The sequence below is a fragment of the Thermobia domestica genome, chromosome 2 (assembly GCF_964235325.1).
Source record: "Thermobia domestica chromosome 2, izTheDome1.hap1.1, whole genome shotgun sequence".
NCBI lineage: Eukaryota > Metazoa > Arthropoda > Insecta > Zygentoma > Lepismatidae > Thermobia > Thermobia domestica.
The window spans coordinates 143,864,513-143,888,900 of record NC_137455.1 but is presented as its reverse complement, the minus strand read 5'-3'; the positions used below and the strand labels follow the sequence as shown (position 1 = coordinate 143,888,900).

The 24,388-nt window shown below is 37.0% G+C and overlaps 1 protein-coding gene across 9 annotated transcripts in view; it reads left to right on the top strand.

Moving 5' to 3' along the window:
• The window catches only part of cyst (rho guanine nucleotide exchange factor 18 cysts), a 345,308-nt gene that overhangs the window by 64,531 nt on the left and 256,389 nt on the right, over positions 1-24,388 (top strand). Inside the window, exon 1 of one of the 9 annotated variants that reach the window (XM_081746647.1) lies at positions 9,475-9,573. The exons of the other annotated variants lie outside the window; for them this stretch is intronic. The gene's annotated coding sequence lies outside the window, so the exon portion shown is untranslated. Of the gene's footprint in view, positions 1-9,474; positions 9,574-24,388 lie in introns of those variants that run through there. 9 annotated transcript variants of the gene reach the window in all.

The window sequence follows — 24,388 nt, the reverse complement described above, 5'->3', positions numbered from 1 at the left end:
TGCTTGTATGGAATACCCCTCCTAATAAAAGAAAGTGCCGGGGGGCTTCCCCCGGAAAATTAGTACACAAAAAACAACAAAAGATTAAGTAGCTATTGCAGTTAATCACGATAGAATTATACAAATTCAATATTGTCATAAACAAACAAAGAGACTTTGAGTACTAAATACGAGGCGTGTTTTTTAAGTAAGGTCCGTTTTGTTTTAGACACTAGTAGTTCGCGCGCATACCGCAACTAGCGTGTGCGTCGTGTACCGGCATGCCTCGGGAACAACTGTGCTCAGTTTCAACTCTGTAGCTGACCTGTACGGTTGTGTTCTGTGCTTTCACAATGTTTAAGACTATCAAGTCGCCCGCCGCGTGTGAGTTTCGCTCAGTGATACGGTTTTTGTCAGCAAGTAACTTGTCTGCTGCAGAAATTCATCGACAGATTTGCGAAGTTACGGCGATACTGTTATGAGTGCAAGCAAAGTGCGTAAGTGGATACGAGAATTCAAAAATGGCCGTGACAACGTCCATGATGAGGACCGCTCCGGTTGCCCTTCTTCGATTACAGACGATTTGGTGGCTTCAGTTGAAGCGAGGGTTCGTGAGAACAGGCGCTTCACAATAACAGGTCTCTCAAACGAATTTCCTGACGTGTCGAGATCAGTGCTTTACAAAATTGTTTCTAAACACCTAAAGTTTAGGAAACTGTGCTCCCGTTGGGTCCTGAAACTCCTAAAGAGGACCACAAAAACCAAAGATTTGAGTGTGCCATGAAGTTCTTGACTCGTTATCACGAAGAAGGTGACGGCTTCTTGAGTCAGATCGTAACTGGAGACGAAACATGGGTTTCGCATATTACGCCCGAATCGAAGCAACAGAGCATGGAATGGAGACACACTCGCCTGTAAAGGTGAAGGCCAAACAGACTCTGTCCCAGCGCAAAATCATGGCGTCGGTGTTTTGGGATATGCATGGTGTTTTGTTGGTCGACTTAATGCAACGAGGAACCACTATCAATGCAGAAGCATACTGCCAAACCCTGTGAAAGCTACGCAGAGTGATTCAAAACAAACGACGCGGCATGCTGACAAAGGGCATTGTTCTTCTTCATGACAATGCAAGACCTCACACTGCAAGTCAGACCCGCGATTTGTTGGACAGTTTTGGCTGGGAAGTTTTAGACCACCCACCCTATAGTCCTGATCTTGCTCCGAGCGATCACCATCTTTTCCTCCACCTCAAACAACACCTCAGTGGCAACCGTTACAATGATGATGACGATGTGAAAACGGCAGTGAACTCTTGGTTATCGGAGCAGGAGGCAAGTTTTTATGAAGAGGGTATTTTGAAATTGGTTGAGAGGTATGATAAGTGTTTGAACAAACTTGGCAACTACGTTGAAAAATAGTGAAAATACATTTACTTTTTTGAAATAACCTTTCGTTGTGTACTTATGTTCAAACGCCCTTACTTAAAAAACACGCCTCGTATATTAGGAGTATATAAATCTGCACACTTTAACTGAGACTACAAAAATCACACCAGTTGTTTAAATTCTTCGGCTACATTTGTTAACAGCCTAATTATAACTGAATATTTGAGTTCAGTTTGGGGCTTATGCTATTTTTCATACTTCTGTCCTTTTAAAACTATGTTCATTATAACTTTAACTTATTTTTCATCTATTTTTAAAACCGTTAATAAAAAGTATACATGAAACATTTACTACAAATTAACAAAAGTAAATTTAGAATTATATACCTACCTAGCGAAAAAAGAAATTCAAAAACAAAACTTGAAAATAAAAGTAAAGTCACTGCATTATGCTTGAAGGAGCCTTCGCATCTCCTTGCTTTTTTCACACATTTTGTCAATAATAAGATTGTTGTCTATTTTGGTAAGAATGTCTCTTTCTGAGTTCATCAAGAACAATGATTCCAGATGTTCATCTGTAACTCTTGAACGGAGTCTTGTTTTTATGTAACGTCACTAGTGCCTCTAACGGCGGGAGTGGGAGGGAGACATGTAAAAATCATCCAAAATGACCGAGATTAGAGTCAAATTAATATATTTCGAAGTCGCTGAGATCATTAATGGTACCACCAAAACCTAAAACAGAAAGGGCAAGGCCGTAGGCCGAGTAAAGACGGGATCTGGGGGCAGAGCAGTGGGGGTGGGAGGGTTGATATATAAAAATCATCCAAAATGACCGATATTAGAGTCAAATCTATAAATTTCAGGGTCCCTAAGATCATTATAATGACATTCCCAAAGCCAAAAACAGAAAGAGCGAGGCCGCAGGCCGAGCAAATACTGGGATTTGGGGCGGAGCGTGGGGTTGGTAAGGGTGATATGTAAAAACTGTCCAAAATGACCGATATTAGAGTCAAATCTATATATTTAGGGGTAAATCTAATATCATTAATAGCATTCTCACGCCGAAAACAGAAGGAGCGAGGCCGCAGGCCGAGCAAATACCGGGGTCTGGGGTGGAACCCTAGCTGGCCAAAGGCTAGCGAATTTATAAAATAATTATGTAGCTTTTTTTTTTTTTTAAATGTGTTCAGAGAAGAAACTGTGCGCCTTCTCGAGGCTAAGATGGGTCTTAGCCCCTCCCGAAGAGGGCGCAAAGGCACAGATGTGAGGAGGGCGCAGCGGCCATCGGGCCGGTACTTGATTATGGCCAGTCCATCCCTGGTAGTGTTTAACTTTTTTTTACCGATGGGACTTCGCTTAATAGCCGCCACTGCTCTTGCTAAACAAGTCACAATGGTTAGCCTCAACAAAATACTATTATTGAAGTCCTCCGTTTGCACTACGCCATTTTACATATGTGTCTTTTCTGAACTGCACTGTAACAAACTTAACACGCGGCTTACAGGGACAGGCTTTTTTTGTTTCAATCATAGGGAGTACCATTGTTCGTAATTTTTCTATATTATCATTTGTCAATTTGGATAATACATTTTAGTGTCAGAATAATTGATTCCGACATTACATTTAAAACTCTTTCACCAATATTTAGACGCTGTTTTTAGACATCGATGATGGAGTGTGACACCACTTTGTTTGCATCGCTTATTTTGGGTAGGAAGTACTTACTTTACTTCTCCTTAACAAAATCCATTACTTTTAAATATAACTGCTATTTGACATCTTAGAGAACTTTATTAGTGGATTTATATATATTTAGTTACAGAACTGGAATAGAGTTAAAATGTTTTAGTAATTCATAAGAACCCTTGTGTTGGAACTATTTTTTTAAGCAGTAAATACGTCTTACTTTATGGTTCCTATTGTTTTTACTAATAGATTAATCAGTTCATATCTTCAAACGATCCTTGTAATTGCAGATGCGTGATATTCTTACGGATGTGTGGGTAGAATTAGAGTCGACAACTGATATACGAAGCACTTGTTAAAAAGAAGCCGATTCTCTTAAAAGAAACAAGAAAATGATAGAAGAAATTTATTATAATTGATATACAAGTGTGGAAGGCAGCGGAAAACCATCACTCTGTTTTCCCTAGATCGCTGATAGCAGAAAGAGAACATATGAATTTTTTCTAAAGCAACATATGTTAGAGAAATCAAGTTTTGAAAAAAAAATGGGAAAAAACTATACTACACGTTTATTTATTTATAATACACCAAGCATAGGCAACAGCTTGACAGGTGCAGATATCTCACAAAATGTGTACCTACGCGTATCAGATACAATAGTGTTGTTAACTTTGTGTGTGACGGAACTTGACATGACATTTTTTTTTAAAAAATTAAAAGATTCATATATATATATATATATATATATATATATATATATATATATATATAATGGTCTTTCGCAAGTCAAAATATAGTTCCGGAGGTCCCCATGCATCGAATCAAGGACCCCATGCACCAGAGGTGAACGCTCTACCACTAAGCCACCGCGGTCCCGGGAAGGACTATTAAACAAGAAAAGTAACAATGTGGAGAAGATAGACAGGGAAAGAAAGACATCCAAGAGCAAAAGATTTAGGATGGGATATGGAACGTACGTACCATGTTATAGGGAGGGAAATTGGAAAATCTTAGAAGAAATGAAACAAAATAATCTAGATTTGGGTGGAAGTTTGTCAAGTTAGATGAGAAGGTGATGGTGTATTGAACAGCGAAGGATATAGAATGTTTTACTCAGGTAATGGAAAGGGCGGTCATAATAATATAGGAATGATTCTTGGCAAGCACTTAAAAGAGAAAATGGTAAAAGTAGAACTTGTTGCTGCTGATAGTTATGATGTTAAGACTTAAAGGAAAAAAGAAGAATCTAGTTGTGATACAGACATATGCACCGACGACTTCGCATACAACTGAAGAAATAGAGGGAAATTATGAGAAAAAAGAAATTCTAGACAGGTAGAAGAGGGGTGCATTTATAATTGTAATAGAAAAAAATGAAATCTGTAAGTTCTACGTCCCACGATTATGCCGGCTAGGCTAAAGGAGACGGTAATGATGAGAAATGAAGGAAATGATGGAATGAAGAAAGTGGGAGGAAACGGGAAAACCCCGAGAAAACCCACGCACGTGGTGGTCATCCACCACAAAGCTCACTTGACGCGTGCTGGGATCGAACTAAGGACCACATGCACCGGAGGTGAACGCTCTACCATTGAGCCACCGCTGCCTCTATTTGTAATAGGAGATTACAGTGCAATTGTGGGAGAAAAGGAGGAAGGTAGTGTAGTTTAGACTAAAGAAATGAAATGGTTAAGACACTCTTAAGTTCCTGTAGACAGAATTCACTAGTAATTGGGAACACGTAGTTCAACCAGCGCAAGAAAAGGTATACATGGAAATCTCCAATAGACTGCTGAAGATAGCAGACTACGTTGAGATTCAGGACAGGTTTCGGAATAGCGTGAAGAACGCTTAGACCCACCCACCCAGGCTGACATTTTCTCTGATCATAAATTTATGCTGGCTGAAGTGGATATTAAACTGAAAAACATAGGCAGAAAAGTAGGCAACAAGATGTTGAATACTGAAAAGTTGAAAAACGAGGAAGTAAGAAATCTCTTCGCTGAAAATTTCGAAGAAAAATACTGACGAAGAAACGATCGGTGCGGGTCGTAACAGACGATGGAGCACGTTAAACTTTCTATACAGCAAGCTGCAAAAGTAGTGGGTTACCGCGAACACAAAACCGCTTAGAAATCATAAGTTACAGAACAGATGTTCCAGAAAATGAGGGAGAGGAAGACGTGGAAACAGATTGATACAGAAGACGACATAAAGATGTACAGGAAGTTAAACAACAAATTACGAAGGAAACAGACACAGTAAGGTAAAGTTTTTACAAAAGAAAATTCGAGGACAGAAGAATTAGAGAAAGTTGGATGATATGAGAAAATGTACAAGAAGGTAAAGTCTACGAAACTACGGAGAATTGGCAGTAGGAAATAAGGATGAGAAGGTAGTCAGCGAGAGAAGTGAAGTCTTAGGAAGATGGAAAGAATATGCTGAAAACTTGGGTTAGACTGCGTGGCCTAGACGTTGAAGTAGAAAATAAAGTACGCGAGGAGATAAAGGGTCTAGTATTCTTCGGAATCTGTTTGAAAAAGCTATTTCCGAAATTAGGAATGGAAAGGGAACTGTTATAGATAATTTACCAGTCAATTCATTAGGAATATAGGAGACAAGGGCAAGAAAGAATTGCTTCGACTGTGCAATGAAATAAATAAAACAGGGGATTGGCCAAAAGACTTCCTGAAGACTGTCATGATACAGAGGGCTAAGAAATCGAACATATGGAGATGTGAGTATTATAGAACTATTAATTTCATACCTCATGCAGCAAAAATTTTGCTTCGAATTTTGAACAGAAGATTGTATGGAAGAGCAAATTAAAAAGTAGAGGAGTAACAGTTTGGGTTCAGAAAGGGTAAGGGCACAAGAGATGCAATTGGATTATTAAGAGTGATCGGTGAAAGGTTTCTAGAGAAAGGGAAAAGAAGTGTATGTGGTATTTATTGATATAGAAAAGGCATTTGATCGCATGAATTGGGAATTGTTGTTGGAATTTCTAAAGAAGTTTGAGTTGGAAAGATCGAAGCAAGTAAGTGTTGGTATAGAAGAAGAAGTGATAGAGGAGAGTGCAGTTCGAAGAGGAGTTCGACGAAAACTGCTCTCTCTCCTCAACAATATTTAATATGTATCTAGAAGAGATAGTGAAAAAGAGCCCACGTAATGAGGATGGTATTTCAGTAGAAGGTAGAATGATTAGATATGTGTCTGGTTGTGGAATCTGAAGAGAAAATCAGGAAGATGTTAGTAAACTTGAGAAAGAGTTGTGAAGAATGTGGGATAAAAACAAATGTTAAAAAGACAAAAACCATGATGATCGGAACAAAGTGGTCGGGATCAAATATAGAAGTAGGAAGGGAGAAAATAGAACAAGCGACTAATTTTCGATACCTGTGTACTATTATTAGTGATGATATGAAGAGCGAACTGAAATAAAAGCAAGAATAAGAATGGCCATAGAAGCCTTAAGGAGAAAGAAAATACTATTTTGTGGGACCTTGAATAAAGAGTTGAGAAAAACTCATAAAATGCTTCGTGTAGAGTATTTTACTGTATAGGTCGGAAACATGGACATTATGGAAAAATGATGAAAAACGATTGGAAGCTTTCGAAATGTGGGCGAGAAGAAAAATTGAGAGAATTTGCTGGGTTGAGTGGAAGACGAATGAGAGAATCTTAGAAGTGTTAATGGAGAAAAGAACAATTTTGGATATTAAGAAGAGGAGGAGAAACTGGTTGGGACATTGGCTAAGAAGGAAGTTACCATGAGGACATGCCAGAGGATATAGTGGCTGGGAAGAGAGAGAGTGAGCTAAGGAGACTACATTTAATGGACGATATCAAAATATAAAACCCGTACATGAAAACGAATAGGTTAGCGGAAGACCATGGAGCACGGAAGCTTTTCAGCTAAGGCAAGTGACCTGCCAGTAATGGCAGAATACCTATGATGATGATATACTAATACATTGTAATTGATATGCAAATACATACCAGGCTATTTTTCGACGTAGTTACCATGAACCTTCAGACATTTCTAGTAGCGTGGCAGAAGCTTTCGTATACCCTCGTTGTAAAAAAAAACTGCCACCTGAGAGTGCAGACAGTCCAAAACTGATATCTGGAGTATTTCACTATTGTTGAAACGGTTCGATGCAAGCCACTTTTTTTTTTTTTTTTTTTTTTAGGTGAAAGAAAAAAATCGCTGGGGACAATATCGGTGCTGTAAGTAGGATGTTTGAATAGTTACCATTGAAATCTTTAAATTGCCTCAGCAGTACGAGCAGCTGTGTGTGGGTAGGCGTTGTCGTGAATCAGAAGAATTTCAGAGAGTAGCATTCCTCTCCGTCGATTTTGAATGGTACATCGCAGATTATTCAGTGTTTGGTAATACATATCTGCTGTAATTGTTTGTTCTGGTTCCAAGAATTACACAAGAATTACTCCCGTTTGTTCCCAAACACGGTTGCCATGATTTTGTGAACTGATGGTGTTTGAATATTTTTCTCTTTAGGAAAACCAGAGTCCCGCCATTGCATTGACTTTTGCTTCAACTTCCAGTGGCATACATTATCTAGGTTTCATCCCCCGTCAGTATGTGAGAAAAGGGGTAATTCTATCCTCCTCCCAGGGAGCTATAAAACCAAGTGCAGCTGACATTCTTCGCTCTTTGTGAGCGTCGGTCAGCATTTTTGACACCCAACTCTCACACAGTTTGTGATAACTCAGCTTGTCAGGCAGAATTTGATTTTTTTGCGTACATTTCTGAAACTCTTGGCGAGTTTATTTTTTGTGAACCGTCGATTGGATCGTACTTTTTCGTGAAAGCGTTGTACTAGAGCGTCCGTCTGAATACTCTGCCTTCTACTACGCTTATCGTCATTAATATTTCAACGCCTTTTTCAAAACTCGCTGCACCATTGCCTGGCCTTTCCTTTACTCACTACTCTCGGTGCGTAAACGTCACTCAATTCATGATGGATTTCAGCCGCATTCTGTCCTTTTACGTTCAGAAATTGTATGACAGATCTCGCTTCACATTTGACGGGATTTTATATGACGGCAGCCATTTCACCGTACTGCTACTCGTACGTACGCAACTCTATTCGGATGATTCTGTTTCTGCTACAAGCACAGAATACTAAGGCATGTTTCTGCGCATACTAAACTTCACATCAGTGTTGCCAACTCTGGTAAAAAGATTTTTTTTTTTTTTTTACATGCGCAGCGAATAAAGACCATGTTGATGCTTTCAGATGTACTGCATACTGTACTAAGAAAATTTAAAGCTCTATAAAGTTGTTTTGTTGTAAAGTTGGTAGTTTTTCTTTTTTCGTTGTAACGAGTAGAAAATTGTTACTTTCAAAACTTGTGCTTGTTTGGAAGAAATCATGGCATCTTGATGGTAATTCGAAAGCAAGGAGTAACAGTTACTTGAACATTTTCTATATATTGAGCCACCAAACAGGAAGGCCGTGTACAATTTAAACAAAGTTTGTACTGATAGTTTCAGTGCAAGATTTAACAAAGATCATTCTTATAAGATGTGTGGGTATCGATGTAAACTTAAATATTGTTCCACAGGAATTTGTAAATGGTCCTAAAAATCACCAAGGCATGCTTCTCTGGTACTGGACATTTCGGATAGACGCATTAGGATAATGTTAAAAACATTCCGAATGAGACTAGATCTACAGATCTAGTACACTACAATGATTACATGATGACAGCCTTGATAGACGCTTAGAATTTTAAGGTTCACAACGTAGCTCTCCCTTATTTTTAAGAGCCGATTTTATGGTCTGATACAAATTTAAATGGATGAATGGTTGACATAATTGCGTGTACTTGTCTGATCAGAATTGGCGTTGTAATGTAAAAGAAATTAGAGAATACATCCACTGTGTTGACTACACATTAGTCAACTATCAAGCTATCTAGTTTTCTAGCTATCCTCGAATTGTAGTGTTATAATCTGTAGATGAATGTACAGGCCATTCAATTTGCTACCATTGCATGTGAAAATAATTTTGATAAACAATATTTATTTTCACTGTAGGTAAAAGAGAATTTTGAACTGTCTGATACGAAATTAACAATAGATGGCAATAAAAGTGATGTGATTAATATGTCAAGACTCAGAATCTGGTGGAAGTTAAGTTATTTCGTGCAGTGGAACAGGTTAATGTAAGGTACGGATAGTTTTATTTATGGAGTTACGTTAAAATTTATTTTAAAAGAAAAAGCGCGTGGTGGGGATATATAGCATCTAAATTAGGCCTATGAGATCGCTCAAGCGAGTATTGGAATTGGAGAGAGAAAAGACTCGTTGTATGTTGTTTCCTATCTCACATGCAGCGCAGCGGGATATTCCTCTATTCTCGTTCTGCACAGATCGATAGGGTCTGTGTGCGGAGCTCAGCTTCCAAGGTTTTCGCCCAGCTCAGCCCAGTCCGACCCGGGCAATGCACCACCACGTGGACTAGCGGTGCACCTACTGCAGTGGGAGAAAAAAGGTAAGTAGACAACTGTTGAACTACTGTCAAAATCTATCAAAGAGGCAGATTTTTACTTTTTTTGCAATTTGAATATTATTCCCTCCTAGGGACCAGGTGTGTACAACTTACGACTGTTTTTGCCCCTCCTTTATTGTATAAATTTTTTAATAGGCTTGGAGATCGTTATTTAAGGCCATTCTAATTCTGCATAATCAATTCGTGTACTAGTATTTTCTCTTTCGTCTCGTTAGGGACACATTCTGTGAGACTCGAGTCCAATTTAAGGTACTTCACAAACATTGAGTGGAGACCACACTTGAGTACTAAAAATAAATCGATTGTACCAATTGATTAGAGGAATCGTGAGGGTAAACTGCTCTTGTGATTCCATTAAAGAATTGAAGTTCGAACTTCGGCAGTAGTGTAATACATTTTCTTATTTTTGGTAATGGTAGATAAAGTGGTCAGATATGGTTAGTGTGAATAATTGTCAGCGATATACAAAATTAGCGTTTGATGAATGAAAACTAAAATGTAAGTTAGAGCTAATTCTTGGGGCTTTCAGGAGGCTCATAGGTATCATCTATACGCCTACAAGACGTTTTTCACTTGTTGCGGAGTAGGAGCTGTTTCTCTACAGGTGTCTGTTCTGATTGATCGACTGCGTTCAACATTGATATCAATTGTTGCAGAGCGATGCAAATTTGACCTCCAGGTTGGATGTGTGTTGTAGTTAGTGGTTTGTTTGACGGTCCTTGTGATATTTACTCATTTTTATGAGTCAACTATTTCATGTTTTGTTAATATTTATAGCATACAATTGTATAAAAATGAAGTTGTGAAGAAGGGCGCGGTATCCCACAACAGTGGATAATCCTAAAGGATATACTACTACCCTACTTTACAATTACGCTAACTGCCATAATAGAAATTGAAACAAAGCAAATTTCGAAGCGCAGAAATATAAAGAAATCACTATTATATATATATATATATATATATATATATATATATATATATATATATATATATATATATATATATATATATATATATATATAAAAGATACACTAGATACAAGGGTGCAAAATATCAAAAAATGAGCATATAATGTAGAGCGATCATTATTGTAAGAGTAACTTCACGCAATTGGTATAAATATATATATATATATATATATATATATATATATATATATATATATATATATATATATATGCTTACTGAAACTTTAAAGGTATATTACTCATGGGAGAGATATCTGAAACTATATCTGTACGCAATTCGAAAATGGGTTTGTGAACATTGTATTTGCTATTATTGACTTGCTAGTATAACTCTTCTAACGTGAATGAAAATTGTGTTAAACTTCGAAACCGAAACCGATCAGTACGCGTTAAAATGAAATTCCTGGCGCCAAAGAGATTGGCCAGATTGACAGAATTCTAACTTAGTAGTGCGTTGTCAGGTCATCTGCATCACAATCTATTTCTAGCTTTGTAAACTATAGTTTGCTCTTATTCATGGGGCTTTTCAAGGGCCTTATAATACTGTATCAACACTGACAATTGGTGTTCCTATCTTAATCACCTTACTCGTAAATTATGTATTAATCATTTACCTACATTGGAACATATTGCACTTCATTAATTAAAATACGTAAGATAGTTTCCGCTACGAATGCAAGTTACATGGAAAGTTATTATTGAATTCTGCGTAAGTTGTATACTTCAGTAATAGTTCATACTAAACTGAAATAATAAAACTTGTGGTCTCCGGACTTCAGTTGCCAAATCAGAGGATGTTACCAGAACAGCTGAATGAAAGATGGACATGGTTAATATTTAAACAATTCATAACTTAGAACTAAAGATATATAGATATAACGGTTCTTATATTTTTTGAAAGTGATCCTGTATTACGCCATTTTCAATGCAATAAGCAAGTTAAATGATAGCTGAGTTAAAAAATTACTTTGGATGCTGAGAAGTTAATAGAACAGGAAAGTATCTTGGTCTGTAAATACACTGGTCACGATCATGGGACAAGGCAGAAAACAAATACGACTGAGGGAAGTCGAAATTGCCAATTTATTTGGTTGTTGCCGTGATCACTGCAATACACCTGCGATGATGATCAACATGAATGAACTCTAGGAGTGAGTTATGGACTTAATGAATGAGAGAAATACACACTCACATACGAAAAAAGTTGCACAGTAACATGACAAATATACATTTTTGCAACAAAACATACCTGTGATAAGATATGTGGTGTCTCCGAATGGCTACAACTGTCGCACATCTATTTTGGGGGATTTGATCAGGTTGTCGATACTAGTCTGTCGACGTTCCCCACTAATCCAGTAGGATCATTTCCAACTCTTACAGAGGTGCAGATTGTGCTGGCCTAGCAGGAATACGTCTGACCAGTGTATCCTGCAATTGTACAATGGGATTTAAGTCTGGAGAGGATTCTGGCCATACCATGCGTTACATATCTTCTGCGTGTAGCATCATATCTACCACACTTGCTGGGTGAAGTTGGGCAGCATCCCATAAAAATGAAACGACTACCAATTGCTACGGCTATGGGAACAATGTGAGGCTTGACGATTTCACCTTTGTTCCGTTAAGCTGTGATATTAACGATCGGGATCTGCGTTGCTGTTGCGTCGTCCGGTACTGATTCCTGCCCACATCATTATTCTACTACCTTCATATTGCAGTTCCTCCTGTACATGAAATGGATAATTTCGCGATTCATCAAAATATGTTGAATCCGATTGTAAGCTAAAACATGAATCGTCCGAAAACAGAAAAGTACTCCATTCAACATACCCTTTCTCATGATGTTCAGGAGCCCAATTTCTGTGGGTCCTGCTTGGTTGGGCGGTCAAGGGGAGATATACCATCGACCTTTGTGCGTAAAGGACTGTTTCCAGTAGTTGATTGTACACAGTTTAGGCTCGAGCTTTCTGTTGCCAGTACAAGCCTATGTCGCAAGTCAGTTGCACTTTGCCGCATCTGTTTCTCTGAGTTCATAACACAAGTAACGATATTACCCTGTTGACATTGTCCTTTACCTTGTTTGCCTCCGTCATATTGTTCCCGTCTGCTGAAAGCGTGTCCAGTGCTTGGAAATGACACTGTGAGACACAGTGAGGGCCTTAGCAGCCATACATTGCGTCTGCCTGGGTTACATCTCACTTAGGGCTTTCCATGCGACAGATTACGGTCTAAATCGTGTTCCACTGCCATTGTTTCCGTTCAACACTACAGCTCACCTCAACTCACACTGCCCGTTAAAGCAACACTGCTAGCGTTACTAAGCGAGCTGAAATATTTGTCCTCCATTCTGGCTATTGCCTGGCATCAAAATTTCCGTTGGAGTAGGTTGGAACTCAATGTAGGCATGTCCAGCCATTTCTCTTCAGTGACTTTCTAGAGGCTATCGTTAGTCAGGAGTCTTCGGTGTCCTAAGATTCGTTTGAAGAGACTTAAGGTGTAGTGGTCTATCGGAGAGGCAGCCGAACTTTTTCACTGGAATAGAAGTGAAGAAAACAATACAGATAATACTTTTATCTTCGACTTGTTGAAGTAAGATGTCTGTCGAATTTAGAAGTAAGGCTGGATGACTTGTTTTGATGCAGCTATGACCGATTTGTCTTTCTCCTGTACAGACGAGGAATGTCATGGGGATAAAGTGGCATCTAATAGTAATTGGGATTCATCTTGGCATTTTTGGCTACATGGTATATTTTTAACCTGCCCATTGTAACAAAACCCAGCAGTGATAATGAATCCCCTGCTAACATTTTTCCAACAGCCACAGCACCATCTTTGAAAATCTTGAACCTCGCGTTCTCTGTAGAAAATTGCACTCTTCCTGCAACTGTCACTAAGGTTCACATATGTCTCTTGCAGTGTGGCAACGTACGTCCCCCGTCGCCTGCTATATTATGTTTTTAGAACCGTTGACAATTAGTGCGACGTTTTGCAATATCTTTTGGCAAGAATTTCTGATCATGTCCATTTTGACGCCTCTAAAATACTACATCACGATGAATTATGGCGTGAATTGTCAGGAGGATGTTCCAAGCCGGTTGGAGGGGCCGCGGTGGCTCTGGTAGAGCGTTCACCTCTGGTGCTTGGGGTCCCGGGTTCGATCCCAGCCCCCGCCAAGTGAACTTTGTGGTGGACAAACACCGTGTGCGTGGGTTTATTCGGGGTTCTCCCGTTTCCTCCCACTTTCTTCATTCCACCATTTCATTCATTACTCATCATCACCATCTCCTTTAGCCTAACCGGCATAACCGTGGGGCGTAAAACTCAAAGATTTCATTTCATTTTCCAAGACGGTTGGAGTACCTCTGTAGTTGGATTCTTCCCTGGAACGAGCGCTTGTACTTTCTGGATAGTAGCTAGTGTATGGCTCGTAGCAGGGCAAGGTTGACTTCTTAAGCCCTACAGGAATTGCTTTACTCCTCATCCTTTCGGTTCCTTTCTTAACACACGTGTTATGCAATTCTTCGACACGGTGAATCCACGTTTTCTGCACGTCGTGATTGTGGCACCATAACTGAATTCGGCGTTGTAAAGTACCGTAATGTAGCCTACCTAATAGGGACATTACGCTTAGTAGCGCTTTAATTGCTTGTGAAAAACGAGAATTTCGAAACTATGAAATGCCAAACGTCGGAGATGGGCAAACACATCATTCGCATGAATAATGCACACAGGTGAGATTCAGAGAGACCAAGTCGGGAAGCTGAGGGAAAAGTGACCTTCGGGTAGTCTGAGAGAGTTGAAGGATAATATTGTATTAAGATCTTAATGAGGTGAGTAATACATTCAGAGTAGATTTGCTTGGCAAAGGATACAATCCAATGGTATGTATATATATATATATATATATATATATATATATATATATATATATATATATATATATATATATATATATATATATATATATAGTTTTCTGTGACGATTCTTTGTTCCTTTAGACATAGAGTGAGTTAACACAACTTAATTGGTATGGTATTGTAATATGGAATCCAAACGATAACAATAAAGTTTGATATTTATGTCCTAGAGAATGTGTGCGACGTTCCAGTCAAGAAGTTTATATTCAAGATATTTAACTCCATTGCTTTTGTGTTTAGCCATGTTGTATTTATTTAATGTTAATCTGAGACGTTGAAAACATAGGTATGAATTTCTCAGGTTTGTTGATGCAGTATAATCGCTATACAGGGTGGGGAAAACTTCATAAAACAAGACTTACTTTCTTTTTCTTTGCTGTAAATGTTGGAATGTAAGGAAATGGCTACTGGGTAGAGGATAAATGTACAGTACATTGAAGTTAGCTCCGTGAGTTGCCTTGGAAATTTTTATATAGAGTGGAAAGAAGATTAAATTTGAGCATTTAAAATAAATAAAGAAATAAATTTGAGCAATATTTTGTAAAATACATGTTTGAACTTCGTTTTCCTATGACGCAATTTTTATGAAAAGTAATAACATGTGATGTATAGTTTTACAGTACATATACAGATGTTCAGAATGGGCCCATTACACAGCTGCAGTGGCCTCACCCATTAAGTGTTCTCATAATATTTAATTCTCTCCTGAAAATACCTGACATCTACTAATTTATTTTAACAGACAGAAAGTACCGTACTTATCTAGAAATTATAATGCATAGTAAACAGGAAGTTTATGAATTGCCTTACAATGATCTGTACAGTTTAAAAGTTAAAATGAATACACTTTAAAGAGAAAATTTCAATTTCTATATGTTTCCCATCTCACCTTTCGAGGCACAAACAATGCAGAGGGTAAACAAAGTTCGTAATATCTTTATGTACGTAATGCAAATATGCATAAAAGAGAAAGTGTTACTATAAACAGATTGCTGATAACTAATCGGATCATTGGTGGTTTGCCGCATCATTCGACGTTCATAAAAGAAAACACTCTTCCTCCCTTCTTCGTTTGAAAAGCTGTCTTTTCTCCAGACATATGTCTTCCGATAGAAGGTAGAGGTCAAAGAAAATAGGAAACATCTTTTGCAAGAAGACCTTAGTAATATGAAGTCGGCCCCTCCCTTCCAATTGTCTCTTTTGAAAAATGAGTTTGAATCGATCAACCATTATAGAATGAAAGCTATCTTTTTGACTCTTCTATTTGGGCTTTTACATATTTTTGAACTTGCCAGTTCACCATGTAATTCAATATGTTAGGAAACTCATAGATTCGTCGTCGCAGAAACGAAAGTCCGCCATTGTATCTTGCTCTGCACCATGCCAATCTAACAAACCAGCCTTATCTAAGTCCTGAAGATTATTTTCTTAACGATAGGTATCTTTCATAAGTTACGAATAGCATTGGCTTTTTAAGGAGAGCGTGGTGATTTTAGTGTTTAAGTAGTCGTCACCGCTGATACTAGGGCCCCTAGCTTGATTCCGAGCAATTGCGATTTGTACAAGAATATTATAACGTAGGTATCCTCAGGATTATTTTATTTTCTCAACGTTCTTGTTCTATCAATCAATTTTATCAGTCATTTATTTTTTATCATCCGTTTCCTTTAAACTATAGAAGTCATATCGACATTTATAGCATTTTTTTCAAGCATTCAAGGAAGGAAAGAATATCCTTGAACTATATTTTAAATTGATTTATCCCTAAAATATTATTCTGAAAGCATACATGCGATGCTACAAATAAGTAAGTCAGTATCACACTTGTAATGCAAATAAACAATTATAAAATTCCAATAAGTAGAAGATAGCAAAATGTTGAAAAGTAAAAGATCTTACAAAGAGTTACATAAACATGAATGTCTCTTTTTAGTAGCCTGAAGGTCAAAATTATTGTAGTTTTGAGTCGTCACTTTTATAACTTCAGCGTCTCACGATTATGGTTCGAGGCTAATCGAGGCGGTGATAATGATGAACGGAACTGTGGAATGGAAAGTGAGAGGGAACGGGAGAACCCGGAAAAACAAAACATACACACACACACGGTGTTTGTCCACCAAAAAGCCCCCTTGACAGCTGGGATTGAACCAGGGACCCATGTACACTTATGGTCGCAAAAAGTGGGACTGCTTTCCTGAGACTGTCCAAAAAGTTGAATCTAGATCTTTACTTCCCTCAGATCTCCTTACAATGGAAATCACTTTCACTCCATTCTGTTACAGAGCGATGTGCATATTCTCTAATAGAAATAGACCATCTGGATATTGCTTGCAAGTAAATATTTAGATGACTGTAGAAAACGACCAGAAAATGTGACCAAAAAAATGATGATAAACGTAAAACCTGGCATATTACATGATACAAGATTAAAATCTGTGGAAGGTACGTCGTCAACAGAACAGTACCGGTAACAGAAACAAGCGGAAATGTTAAGTCATGCGCTCTTGGTCTAGTGGATTATGTAACGGATTCGTGAGCTAATGTTTATTTCTAACATGAGTTCGAATCCTGTCTAGCCAAGTTTTTTTTTGGTAAATAAAAAAATCTGCATTTTACTGAAAAAGAGCATTCATGTTTGAATGCAAATATATATATATATATGCATATTACAGTTATGTAATATAGTACTTCAGAACACATATATTAAATAAAATCACAGCTCCTTCTCCTCTTGTCTCTAACGTTTATTCCGGCTTGATATTCCCGGCGGGATTTCATGTGATTCGAATTCCACGTTAAACAATGTGTCCAGGTCTTCTATAATTTTAGTGTTGAAAGGGATGCTAAACCCCAGTTAAGCACAGTCTAAGCAACATGGAAAAATGTTCATCCCGGAAACTAATTCATTGACCTCCTGAGTTTGAGATGTATATTCATTCTAATACTAGTGAAAACCGTAAAACTATGTAAATCAGATAGTCTTGCCCTCCTCCGCTAAGCAAAACCTGGAATGATTACTGCCAGCAAGGGAAACCATTGTGTATTAAAATAAATGGTAGCTAAATTTTACCAGTACCACAACAGTGTCCGTCTCGCGTAAAGGAAGACGTAATCTTCTTTCTATATATTAAAATGTTACAATAGCAATTAAGAGCGACCGAGCTCCAACATATAACTTTAGCTTTCAAACGTTTGATTTACGGTTATTTATGATTTCACGTTTATAACAAAGACAAATATTTTTAAAAAGGTGTACTTTAAATAAATTACTTAAAGAGATCTTTTTCACAAAGTTTATCCTTTAAAATTATTGTTCAAAGCCTTTGCATTTTAATAAGCTTTCTCCGAAATGCAAATGAATTGTGCTGCCATCTCTGGAGTTTTTTAAAATATACGTTTGTGGACGTATATATGTTTGTGGCAAATCCTTTTGACAGTGAGATCTCGGAAACTACAGGATCTAGAAAGATGACATTTTCACTGATCGATTGCAAATTTTGCGAAGATTGTCCAGTTCTAACTCAATATTAAAAGAAACAAAACATGGCCATTATTTATTTATTACATTTTTACGGGTACGCTGCAAGTGTTGAAATTTAAAAAAAAAAGAAGAAAAACTAAAGCATATCCTACATTCCAACACCATATAATTGTACCTGGTATATAGGGGCTGCATATCTCTCAGGTGTTTGTTTCATGACCAAATTATAATGAAAAACGAAGGATAACCATTTCTCCATCTAAATTGAATCTTTATTGTTTGGAGCGAATGAATGAACACCGCCCAATGAACACCATATATCACTGACATTATAACTGATTGTATGTGTAATGTATTAACTTATTTTAGAATGTATAAAACAATAATCATGCCTGTTGTTCTGTATGGTTGCGAAATATAGTCTCGTACTCGGAACGAAGAACATAGATTGAAAGTATTTGAGAACAAGATCCTGAGACGAATATTCGGATCCAAGAGAAACGGGAATAGGGAATGGCGGAATCTTCATAACGAGGAACTACTTAATTTATACGGTTTATCCAACATTGTTAGGATCATCAAATCTAGGAGGCTCAGGTGGGCGGGTCGTGTAGCCAGGATGGAAGAAAGAACGAACGCTTTCAAAATCTTAACTGGAAGACCAGCCTGAAAACGACTATTAGGAAGACCTAGGTGCAGATGGGAGGACAATATTAAAATAAATTTTGCAGAAATAGAAATACAAAGTAGAAATGGAACCAATTGGCTAAGGATAGAAGTCAGTGGAGAGCTTTTGTGAACGCGGTATTGGACCTCCTGGTTCTATAGGCCATAGAGTTACTTAGTTTATGTATTTGCTTATTACATACTACATGCAAGAAGAAAGAAAACAGATCATACATGAATTAAAAACTGCAACCGGAAGTAGGCTCAAATCTTGCAAACGGTACGAGATATTGAAAAATTAATCGAAAAAAATCTCTCCTTTACGGTATCTCTTGCCGATTTTTACCAAGACTTCTTTTACTTGTGTCTGCAAAGGGACATGAACAGATGTGAGAAATAACAAGGAAATTCATGCTCATATATGAATGATGCGCTGTGTAAAGAGCGCAGGTTCAGGTATTAAATACAAAACCTGTAATTTGAGCTCCTTCGTGGCTAAGCGGTTAGCGGACGCGTCTTTGGCATGGGAGACCCGGATTCGATTCTCGATAGGAGCTCATGTGGCTCGGATTCCACGTTAATCAGCAGGTCACGTCTCATATAGCCTCGCTGCCGAACGGAACGTTAAATCAAATCAAGCTAAATAAAACTGGAAATTTGAATATTGTAGAAATTGTCCTCCTTTTCCTCTTCAAATATGGATTTTTTAATGAATAGATTGTGTACCGAAGAGCACATCTCCAACTTAAGCGCATTTAAATATTGATCACTTTCGGAATAAAGAAAGGGAAATTTGAATATTTTATTAGTATCCCCCTTTTTTTCCTTAAAGAGAAAATTCCGAAAAGTATTCTCTTACTTTAAATTAAGAGTTACTAAGCCTATACCGAATTTTACACCTCCAACTTGAACATGCTTATATTGATCATTTTCTGAATAAAGAAAAGGAAATTTGGCTATTATACAAATGAGTTACTTTCCATCCTTAAAACACTGAAACACACTATATTTCCTTGTTTTTAATTGAAAAGTTATTTACCAACTTTCACACTTCCATGTTAAACGAAATTTTACATTCGGCACCTCCAAAATAAAGGGAAACTTGACTATAGAAATAAACCCCTTAAGAACAGAATTTTTTGAAACGCTGAAACATATTTCATTACTTTTAATTAGAAGTCTACATGCCAAGTTCCACACCACCAACTTAAGCGATTCTTTATGTTCGACAATTTCTAAATAAAGAAAGAGAAATTCGAATATTAGAGAAACTTTACCTATTTCCTTCTTAGAAGCGAAGTTTCAAAAACGATGAAATACATATTTTCTTTTTAAATAAAGAGTCTCATGTTTCGAAAACATTAAATGGCCTTCACGCTCCCCTGATTTATCACCATGCGATTATTAGCTGTTTGAAGGATATAGTCTCTCACCGACATTATTCTACATTTCAAAGGAATCGCTGTGTTTATTATTATTGTTATTATTATTATTATTATTATTATTATTATTATTATTATTATTATTATTTACAGCAATTCCTTGTGAAATTCATTCCACTGATTGAAAAAAACAGAAAGGAGTCATTGGTCTACTTGTATTTTAAAAGAGGGGCACGGTGGCTCAGTAGATGAGCACCTAACTCTGGTGCATGGGGTTCTGGTTTGATCCCGGCCAAGTAAGTTCGTGATGGACAACGTCGTTCTCGTAGGTTTTCTCGGGGTTGTCCCGTTTCCACCGATATTATCATTCCACCAATTCTTCCATCATTCACTTTCTTTAACCATCGTTTCCCTTAGCGTAACAGGCATAATTGTGGGGCGTTAGACTCAAAGATTTCAAATATTTTGAATTTTAAAGGATCGGGACTTGAAATACTCGTAAGGTGCGTCGAACGGTTCTATGAGTTACGCGTAAGGCGATTGGTTAGCGACGAGCAGAACTGATAAAGACTACGCTGAAAAGCTTGTGTCAGTCTGCGTATACATCAAACCGGGATTTTCGTCATGTCTCTTGACTACAAAGGAATGCGTATCCTAAGAGGAAGGAAGGAAGTCAAAATGTGTGCCAAAATAGAGTATCTCACGAGCTCTCATGTTACAGATTTGAATCTTGAAATATTAAGAACTTAAATAAATGTATATGACCAGTGTTTCAGAAAGTTTCACTTCTAAGTGGGAGGGGAGGAGGCAATTTCTATAATATTTTTCTCAGTATATAAAAATAATATCGATGTTCTCTCTCTCCACTATCACGAGAAAGCGTTTGAACTGTTTCAGATGAATTGTGGAAAGTAGTTAGGTAGACTTGGAGCGAGCTGAAAGGCCCCTGGTTTGATCGCAGGCCAAGTAGTTTTAGGTTAACAATATTGTGTTCGCGGGTTTTTTCGGGGTTCTCCCGTTTTCTTCCACATTCTCATGCCATTAACTCTTTTATAATGAATGATCCATCTCTTTTAGCTTAAAGCGCAAGGAACTAGAAACTTAATTTCATTTTACAAATCTTTGTATCGCATTTTGATGCAAACTTAAAAAAAAGAATTATAAACTTCGAGTAGTAGGTGAAAATTTTAAATTGTTCCAAGTTATTTTTATAATTCGTAAATATTAATCTAGAGAATATCATTCATTGTTTTCGATTAAACTAAATGTTAAACTATTAAAAGAAAAGTATTTTCAGTAATATGTTAATGAAAATTTAGTATTCTCCATTTCCTTAGAATCTCCGTTGATATTTTCATCTCGTAGACTCTCTATTGATATTTTCATCTATGTTTTCTATTAGATATTTTAGTCTCTGCTGCAATATTATATTTCACTGAAATATAACTGCTACACACACATTGTTTGCAAACGAAAATTTATCATCCTATCTTTTAAATTTGAATAGGGGAGGCCGGGGTAATAAGAGACAAAAAATTCTAGCACTTGTATTGATTTCTTGAGGAACTAGAAAAAAATGTGATTGTACTAAAAAAAATTAAACCTGCTGATGTATTAACACATATTTCCAGTTGCTTTTTTCATGCAAAAAAAAAAATTTACGAAAAATTCTGTTAAAGTCAGTGTTTCTTATTACCCCTAGGGCTCTCACTGCTCATGCAAATAGAATAGAAAATGAGTAAGAGTTTTAAGAAACATCTTCATTCAATTCTGAACAATTTACTTTTTTCAGATCTGAAATATGTACATATGTTCCCGAAATATCAAGATTTAAAAAATGAAATTCAATAGTTCGTTCGGAAAATTTAGTTGTCTGAGTATTAAATTATCAAAAACCATTGAAACAAAGTATAGTTGAGTTTTACGTAATCTAGATACATCATGGACAAAACTCACACTACCAAATAAAAAAGACAAGAAATTATCTGGAAAATGTCGAAAATAAACTTAAAAAGTGCCTAAATTCGCATTAAAGAAAAAAATACCGCATTTGAAAAATAGCTTTAGCTAATTTAAGTGGATTGAAAAAGCTATTAAATTGTAATTATACAAGAAGAGAACATTGAAAAATGTTGTAAACGTATTGTTGATCAGATTTTATGTAAAGCGTAGCCTATTTAAAAAAACTATATTTTCGAAAAATATGTAAGATGAATATTAAACCTTTTACGATGTACAGTAGAACGAACATATGAAAAATGTTCAAAAGGAATGGAAATGTTATGCTAGCCTATGTAAACTCCAAGTTAACATTTAAAAACTCATAAATGGATTTTTAATTTTTGTATAACATAATTATAGCAGGTAGGCCTTATTAATTATCTTAGGCTGGACCACTTAAACATAGGAAACATGTATAGGCCAAAAAGAACTGTTGGCATATAGGCATGAGTTTAACAAATGTTAAGAATAGTCCTTGGGTTCCTGTCACCACGGCATGGCGTGTCCTCAGGTTGCGGATCGAGGAGAAGGCCTCTAGATAAAGAGGTTAGCTGCGAATATACTGAATAAGCAGTCGCGGACAGACGACTAGGAGTGGTCCTCCAGCTTGGGGGTTTGGGTAAGGCTAACAACTTCATCCTGTAAAAAAAAAAAAAAAAAGCACTTGTTCAGAAACATTCACAAAAGCCTCGGATAAGGAATGATAACTTGGCACGACCTCAGCAAAAGAAAATGGACATGAGATTTGGAACATAAAATATTAGAAGTCTTTAAAGGGCAGGCGCGTTAAAATCCGTAACGAATGAGTTAGAGAAATACAGGATGGACCTAATAGGAGTTCAGGAAGTTAGGTGGGAAGGAAATGAATCTGTGAATTCCGGAAATTTTACGATCTTTTACGGGGAAGGAAATAAAAATCACAAGTTAGGAACAGGGTTTTTCGTTCACAAAAGAATATTACCAGCAATTAAAAGGGTTGAATTTGTTAGACTTTCTTTTATTACTCTTAAGGGACGGTGGTGTGACATTATTGTTTTAAATGTACATGCTCCAACTGAAGATAAGGATGACGATATAAAAGAGTTTTTACGAAGAAGTGGAACGGATGTTTGACCAACTCCCGCGATATCATATGAAAATTCTATTAGGGGATTTCAAGGCGAAGGTAGGACGAGAGGATATTTTCAAACTGATTATAGGGAACGAAAGTCTGCATAAGGAAAGTAATGACAACGGTGTTAGACTCGTGAACTTTGCAACATCCAAAAACATAATCGTGAACAGTACAAAATTCCCACATCGCAACGTTCATAAATAGACTTGGACATCACCAGACGGAAAGACACAATCAAATTGATCACGTTTTAGTAGATAGAAGAAGGCAATCTAGCATAATTGATGTCCGGTCGTTTAGAGGGACTGATTGTGACACTGATCACTACCTGGTAGTAGCGATAATACGAGAGAGATTATCGTTGAATAAAGGTAATTTTCAATGTCCGAAAACGGAGAGATTTAATTTAAAGAAATTAGAAGAGAGCCAGGTAAGAAAGGAATACCAGATTGAAGTTTCGAATGGATTCTCGGTTTTAGAAGATTCGGAGTACACTAGTGTTGAGGATACTTGGATTGAAATTAGAGATAGCATTAAAAGTTCAGCAAAAGAAAAATTGGGACACGCGGAAATACATAGGAACAAACCATGGTTCGACCAGAAATGCATTAAACTAGTAGAGAAGAGAAAACAGGCAACATTGCGCTAGCTACAAAATTCGAATGAAATAACTTCACAGAATTTCGCGGATATCAGGCGGGAAACTTCCAAAACTTTTAGAACAAAGGAACGCGATTTTTTTGAGAGCTAAAATTAAGGAACTCGAAGATAATAGTAAAAATAAAAATGTTGTTTGATTGACGATTTGTTTGACGATTTCCTTAACACGCAACCAAAAACTAATGTGCGTGGAGAAAAGGAGATATACACCGCAGAACCGTATATTCCAGAACCCAACAGAATTGAAGTAGAAACCACTATAAAGAAATTAAAGAAACACAAATCTCCGGGTGTAGATGAAATTCCGGCTGAGTTAATTTTAGCTGGAGGCGAAAAATTGTGGAACAAGATACACAAACTCATCCTTCTTATCTGGAACAAGGAACAATTGCCACAAGTGCTACAAGAGTGGAAAGAATCAATCATTGTTCCAATTCACAAGAAAGGCGACAAAACTGACTGTAATAATTATCGAGGCATTTCTCTTCTGTCAACATCCTATAAAATCTTTTCAAATATTTTATTAGCAAGATTGACCCGATACGCAGATGAAATTATTGAAGATTATCAGTGCGGATTTAGACGAAATCGATCAACTATCG